Raw genomic sequence first — 7599 nt, 5'->3', positions numbered from 1 at the left:
GGAGTGAGAGGAGCGAGGGGGGAAGTGGGGATCGGGCTGAGGCGTTTCGTGCGTCGTGTGTGTGTGGCGGCGCACGGGAGGGAATGAAGGGAGCGAGAGGTGAGGGCTAGGGTTAGAGCGGGGTGGCTGGCCTGGCCGGTTGTGTCCAGTTGGGCTGGCCGGCTGGGCCGTTTGGCCCAATTGGTGGGGGGGGGGTATGTGATTTTGTTTTTATTTCTTTTTCTTTTCTGTTTTAATTTTACATTTTAAATACACTAGTTTTATAAAATACATTAGTTGCACCTAAATTAGTGTTAACCAATATGCCACCACCACAATCAACTTGGCACCTAAAATAAATTAGTTTGTAATTGTTTATTATTTAAAAGCATTTAAATAATTGTTCTCGCTGCGTTTTATACATTTTATAGTATTTAAACAATTCTTTTAAAGTGTGGTCTCTTCACCAAAATTACCTTTGCTTTATTTGGCATAACTCAAACATTTTAGTTTTAAAGTTTGGAAACTTTTACCGTTTGATTTGATTTTGAATTTGAATTTGAATCAGTTCTGAACTAACGCGAGATTATCGACAATAATCGAGGTGACGTGGCATAATTACCCGAGAGTTACTGTAGCTTGATTACCCGGGCGTCACAATGGTGTTGCCGAGGCATGGATGGTGATCACGGGACTCTGACCACGTCAATGTCAACACTGATACAATCATCATGCGTGAAGATGGGAATGGCGGGGCGGGGGGTTTAGCCCCATAGGCCAACTTCTTCCTTGGGGCATGGTGCAAGCCTTAACCTAGGATGACGGACCCCTTGATTGCGAAAGCCATGGTTGTGTGAGATGGGGTTATCTTCGTCAAACTCAGAGGCTTTCGGGAAATAGTTCTTGAAACTGACAACATGTAGGTAGTAAACCTCTAGAACTCTCCCATGATTTTCATTTAGTTGTGGCGTCCATCGTTATAGAAGTTAGGGAGGTAGCTATTAGTTTTGATTCTTTTGTTGAATTTCAACATATAATAATAACAGATAATGGTATGTCGCATATCTGTGCTAAGCATGCTTGCACGATTGCCATGACTGAAAGCTGGATCAGTGAGACCCCTAACTTGTTGGTCAACTGACTTCCCAGCGAATTCTTTCAGTTGAATAAAGCTCTCAAGTTTTCCTTAAAAAAATGGAAAAGGCTATCGCTCAACCGGCGGACCTAGCGCGGGTGTCCACCGCCTCCATTGATTGACACGTGGCCTATTGGACCACGCATGTCTCTCTCCCTCGGACAAGCTCGCGGCGAACAATAGTGGTGTTTTGTTTTGCAACATCCACTCTGTTCCAAGAAAGATTTCTGCAACATCAGTTATGTTGCATAAGTTTCTTCCATTACACCATATAGACATGAAGACAAAGAAAAAAATTGCAACATCACCTCAGTTGCAAAGTTTTTCTGCAACAATACCTTTGTTGTAAAAAAGTGAAGTAGGAAAAAAAATCTGCAACATGACCTATGTTGCAATAAATAAATCCTGCAACACGAACAATGCTGCAAAAAATAAATCCCGCAACACGACCGATGCTGCAAAAAATCCGCAACACAATCTGTGTTACAAGAGTTTCCACAACAGGATCATTGTTGCAAAGAAAGGAAAGACGTCCAGCCGTTTGATTTTGTCGACTCTAATATCTTGCGAGGCGGTGTATCTTTTTAAAAGATCTGTCGGCCGATGCGTAGCAGCCCCGGAAAAAAAATATTTAGAATGTAAAAAAAGCATTCCTTTTGTCCATTATGTTTACCAAAAATCTACATCGTGGTCATGACTATTTTTGGGTGACATTCAGTCCTTCATGTCTCAAAACCCAGTAACTTTCGTTCAAAACCGGAGCAAAGTGGTATTGAGACTGATGTGAAACCGGTTTTTGGAATTCTTTCGATTGGTGCACCTGTTGGCCTCGTGCCTGACCGCCATCACTGAGGAAGAGAGGTGTGCGACCATGAGGCGGCCGTCAGTTTCACGCGCGACACGGAAGCCGTCGAGGGCGCGGGCGTAGAAGAGGTGGAGCGCACATGGCTTGCAGAGGGCGATCAACGCCTGTAAGGCGCGAAGAAGAGGTCCTCTTAGGTGTAGGTGGCGTGCTAGGCACCGGAGTTGGGTGGACGGTCGGTAAAGTTGGCGTCATGGGCGCAGAGGAATCTATCGGCAAACTTGGCGGAGGCCGCCACCACCACCTCGGTGCCGCTGAAGTGGAGGCAGAAGAGTGGGTCATACTGGTGCGAGAGGGCGGCCATGGTGTGGTGCGGCTCGGCCCCCTGCTGCGGTAGGTTTCCCGGGTGGCAGCGGCAACTTTGTACCATGGCGGTGTAGGTGCCACGAGCAATACACGGTGGCAATGGAGGCGAGGAGCGGGAGAAGCACCTCCGGCTAGCGGCGACGACGTCTGCAGGGAACGCGTCGAGCGGGGTTGCGAGCCGGTCCATGGCCTTCTTGACGAGCTCGATCTTCAGGGGTAGCACATCGGCCATGCAGTCGCCGCTGTTGGGCGGGCCGTCTAGGATTGACAACAACACTAAGCGGAGGTGAGGCGACATGTACAGTGGCACAGGCAGGGGCATGTTAATGTCCTCTTTCGCCATTGGTGTGTAGGGTGAACACACACAACATGTTGGAGAAAATGTCCGCCACTATACGATAGGGAGAAGGGAGAAGGAGAGATAAAATCGGTGTGTTTTTAGTTTTGGACGAAAGTTACCCAGTGTCCAGACATGAGGGACTGAATGTCGCCCAAAAAATCTTAAAGGAGGCAGGTGTAGACATTATGTAAACTAAAGGGACTAAAAATACATTTTTTTCTCTTTGGAAAATGATTAGTATCCACCGGGGGATTGCTTCCAAACGTCAACCGCCTCCATCATCGACCACGTGTCCATGTGGCCCCGCCTATTGTCCACCTTTACTTCCCCAGAAACATCACGTTCCTATCGCTCTTGTCTCACCTAGAACAGTTGCAGGGCCTCGGTTCGCATGGGCATCGGTTGTGAAAAAACTATAAATTTTTGCAACAAGACCTCCGTTGCAGAATAATTCTACAACAAGACCTTTGTTGCAAAAAAATCTGCAAATTTCCTGACTTCTGTAACTAGACTTTTGTCACGAAAATTCTTGTGAAAGACCCCTGTTGGAAGGAAAAGAAACTATAACAAGACCTTTATTGCAAAAAGATCTACAACTTCACCTATTTTATAAAAGAAAATTGCAACATGACTTGTGTTGCAGAAAAATTCCAGAACACGACATATGTTGCAATGGTATAGGGTGACGCTCGACGACTCAAGCGTAGAAGCGCCCAGTTGGTAATCATCAACACAGTAAACAATGGGAAACGTTTACCATCATCTCGCGGATTGCAACGGTCGCGTCTGCCACCTTCACTGTATGACACGCGTCCAAGTGAAGGCTCGCATGTCGTCCTTAGTCGGACTCTGCTGCAACAAGGGCTATGTTTCTAAAATAAATGTGGTATTGCGATGGTCTACAACAGGATCTATGTTTTGCAGCAAAGCCTTTATTGCAGAGGTTTTTTTTTGCTACAAGACCTCAGTTGCAAAAAAATTGTAACAAAACCTCAGTTGTAATATTTTTTTAATAAAACCATTGTTGCAAAAAATTTCAGCAACAAGACATGTGTTGAAGAAGTAGTTCTGCAACAAGACATTTGTTGCAATGGCACTCAGGCCGCTCCATGCACCAGATCCAACGGGCCGTGACCGGGCCGATCTTTTAAAAGGATCGGCCGGCGAATGTGTAGCACGCCCCCTTTCTCTTTAGAATGATGTAGAGGCTACGATCGACTTTTCTTTTATCCCTTTGGGAGAAATTTGCGATAGATGTAAATATTTGTTGGTGTTCATATTCTGTGTGTGTGTGTGTGTGCATGTGTGATGGTCACTGCTAAGCATGTAAATGGCAAATACGCAGTGTCCCCAAGAACCGTTTTGTTCGTTTTAGCTAGCTCCTTAGTTTATGGGCAGCGCTATACGTCCGCTGGAGGATAATCTGAAAAGATCCGCCCCCTCATCAGCAGTTAGATCTAGTCCAACCAACGCTCTGTTCCGTCCTCATTATTGCAACAAAGTCAGTGTTGTAGAATCCTCTTTGCAACAAAGTTCATGTTGCAGAAACATTCAAGTGTTACAATTTTTTTTTCCTCTTCACTTCTTTGCAACATGGATGATGTTGTGGAATGACTTTTGCAACATAACTGATATTGCACAAATTAGAGGAAGAAGGGGAGCTTGGGAGGAACATGGGAGACAACTGCGCTTGAGGGATTCAAATTCAAATCATGCGACATACGAGTTATTGCCGTGGGAAAATTGCAACAGGGGCTTAGTTGCAGAACGTAAAAGATAATGCTAGGTGAGCCCTGCGGGACACATGTCACACGGATGAGATGGCGGATGCGTGCGATCCACCGGTTGAAGTCAAGCTTTTCCCATAGTTTATTCCCCCACCCTCTCCCCTCAAAAAATAGTGAACCGTTTAAACGTGATTAAATGGGACACAGTTTACATCCCTAGTTGTTGCTCTGAATTCGTGGGTGAGGATGTAAATATTTGCCCGAACAGATAAACAATTTGTTTGTTCGGTTTGAGGGCGTCGAGAGTATTCATGAACAGTCTTGCTAAGTCTCAGTCGACTGAGATTTAACGAAGTCTCAGTCGACATTATATCCGTGAGATTTTACATTAAGATTCGTGCAAAAAAAACAGTTTTTTCTTTTTCTCTCTTACATGTTATTCACTTGACTGAGATTGGTTAAATCTCAGTCAATTGAGACCTAGCCATTCCCATTCATGAACACCATGGCTGTGGTGGTGAGATACTATCCCTTTGTACTATAAATCACCACTTCTGCCACCCATAAGTCGGAAAGAAAGCTACAAATACCATAGGGAGATAATGTTGTTTCCGAAAAAAGCATGTATCGAACACCCCCAAAAGCACATTGCAAATGCAGGTCCGTACCATCCAAAATGTTTCAGACAGGTTCTGAAGATTGCCCAACAAAATTGGACACAAAACACTCTGTTTTACTAACCACTTGTATCACACAACTTTACAAAGTCCTCTATGCTCGTACTATGACTATCAAATCTTGCCGGCCAACATACTGGTCAAAAGCAATAGTGGCAAGAATAAGTTGATGATTATTATAAGTACTCCTACAGTTCATTTCGTTGTCTGTCATCGGAGACAAAAATAAACTGTGATACAACCAGAAAGATAAACCTGTTTACAGATAAAGGATGTAAGCACGAATCCATTAGTTAATTATAAACTCATAAGTCATAACCGGGCACGCAAACTTACTTACACCTTGTGCGACCGGTTGCTTGTGCCTGCGCTTCCACCGAGCGCTCGATTTGTTGCTCAACCAGAGAAAAGATGATAAAGCAGAGGCAGGCACTGGTGCTACGCCTTCCGGCGCTCAGTCAGGTCCGCGAGCAAAAATGTCACCTGCCCCAACTGCCACGACAGTTTTTACTATTCAGGAGACACTTGCTGCTTCACGGGGAGAAGCATCGACGCGCATCACAGAGCGCCAATCTTGAGCGACGCCCTCGTGCCGTGACTTGAGTGACTCCACAAACGCACGGTGAGGCACGAGAACAAGGGTTTGAGACTTTGAGTCGTGCGGTCAACTCCGTCTCATCACCGGCGTCGCTCATACCATTTGGGCCGGCAACGGCGCCAAGACAATGCACCGGCAGACCGGGCACGTCGCGTGCTCGTGCAGCCACGGGTCGATGCACTGCTGGTGGAACATGTGCAGGCACGCCGGCAGCGCTTCACCGTCTCCCCCTTCTCCACCTCCCCGAGGCAGACCGCGCACTCCGACGCGCCGCCGCCGCCGCCCTCCGGCTGCTCGTATGCCAGGATGTCATACGCCGTCGCGGCCCGCGCGCCGCCATGCACCGGTGGCTCCCGGGCCAGCACGGGCATGTGACTCTGCTGAATTTGCTCCAGAAACTGGGGCAGAGCGCTGCCGCCGCTTTGGCGCCGTAGCCTGGACCGGCACGGCAGACAGAGAAGCCGGCCCGCGGCGCGGAGGTGCCGCAGGAGCTCTCCGTGCGCGGAGGCCAGGCACCGGCGCAGCGTGGACCACGGGAAGAGGCTGCCGCAGAAGGCCCTGTACACACAGGCGAGGACGCAGACCCAGAAGAGGAGGAAGAGCGTGACCACGACGACGGAGCCCTTGCTGCGGTGGGGCTCCCGCGCCAGCTTGACGAGCACGTAGAGGAACAAGGCCGTCCCGCCGATGCAGACGGTGTTGGCGATGGCCTGCCCGTACACGCGGGAGAAGCAATCCCTGGCCATGGCCTCTGTTGTCTCGACCGTAAACCAGCCACCACCTATACTCGTGCCGCAGCAATTCACCGGCCGATGGGCAGGCGATTTCTCTGGGGTTTCGAGGTCTCTGCGCGCGGGGGCGCCTCGTACCAGTAAGTCTTGCCGCAAGAATTTTGTTTGCGTACGGACGAAGCAAGCAACGAGACGACTGACCGAGCGGTTAATGTTGTACAGCAGTATTTGCACCCTTTGATACGGCATCGCGTAGATATATTGTATTATATATGTGCGCGTATCGGCAGTGTTTCTACGGCGACCTTATACGAAGGTGCTGTTCTCGAGCTCAGGATAACCTCTTTATTTCTCCCTTTGTTTGCCTCTGATCTGAATCGGTATAACATCATGTGCGCGTAGTCGTATCTGTCGCCTTGTCGGAATGCATGGCCGATCCAACATTTGTTAAGGGACATGGCTAGGAGATAGTCGATAAGCGAAGATCAGCCAACACCGTCTGCGAAGATCAGCCACCAAGTTAACATCACTCGGATTCTAACAGTTCATTCTTTCTTCTCACAAATGTTGAACAAATCCAGAAAATGTTCACTAGTTTTGTTATTATTAATAATCATGGGTCTAGCAATCATATATACCTCTTTAACTCTCATTGTAGATTTCCATCAGGGGGAGTAAGTAGCTCTAGGCTTAATATTATCAATTTTGTTTTAAAAGTATTAAGCTTTGATAATTTGCTGCCACAACCCCTCTGGGGGAGGAAGTTTTATTCATCAGAAACATTGACATAAGAAAAGATGGGAGACTAGTCAAGGCAAAATTCGGCAAAATAGTTCAAGCCCCTTTAGACATGCCATTGATTTCCCGGTTTTCAAGGTTTTTGATGGATTTATCTGCAATAAAATCCTAGTTGAATATTTTCAAGCCCATATAACTAACAGGAGTACCCCATGTATTTCATTGGAAATCACCCAACTAGCAGTTAGAAATATCAGCATGTTTTTTAGCAGTATCATCATATCCTGCAATACAAAAAGCTTCACTCTTAAGGAAAATTATTTTGAGACCCGACATTAGTTCAAACAAATATTAAAGGAGCTCCATATTCACAACCTTGTCCACATCATGAAACAAGCAAAGCATGGTATCATCTGCATATGCAGAATTGCTACTCCATTAGGGATCAAATCGTCAGCCAAGCCAGTGATAAGCCCATTCTACTGCAGGGATTTAAGTATCATTCT

The 7599-nt window shown here is 46.9% G+C and overlaps 1 long non-coding RNA gene and 1 pseudogene across 1 annotated transcript; both read right to left on the bottom strand.

The window, feature by feature from the left end:
* Positions 1–5061: 5061 nt before the first annotated feature.
* LOC119308605 lies at positions 5062–5517 on the bottom strand. Its single transcript, XR_005150190.1, has 2 exons — positions 5363–5517; positions 5062–5281 (listed from the first exon to the last, which is right to left on the bottom strand). It is a non-coding gene; the product is annotated as an uncharacterized LOC119308605 (long non-coding RNA).
* A 200-nt stretch (positions 5518–5717) lies between these two features.
* On the bottom strand, positions 5718–6418 carry LOC119308596 (annotated as a pseudogene).
* Positions 6419–7599: the final 1181 nt, after the last annotated feature.

The sequence above is a fragment of the Triticum dicoccoides genome, chromosome 1B (assembly GCF_002162155.2).
Source record: "Triticum dicoccoides isolate Atlit2015 ecotype Zavitan chromosome 1B, WEW_v2.0, whole genome shotgun sequence".
NCBI classification, from domain to species: Eukaryota; Viridiplantae; Streptophyta; class Magnoliopsida; order Poales; family Poaceae; genus Triticum; species Triticum dicoccoides.
The sequence above is the reverse complement of the archived record's forward strand: the minus strand, read 5'-3'. Positions and strand labels throughout refer to the sequence as shown.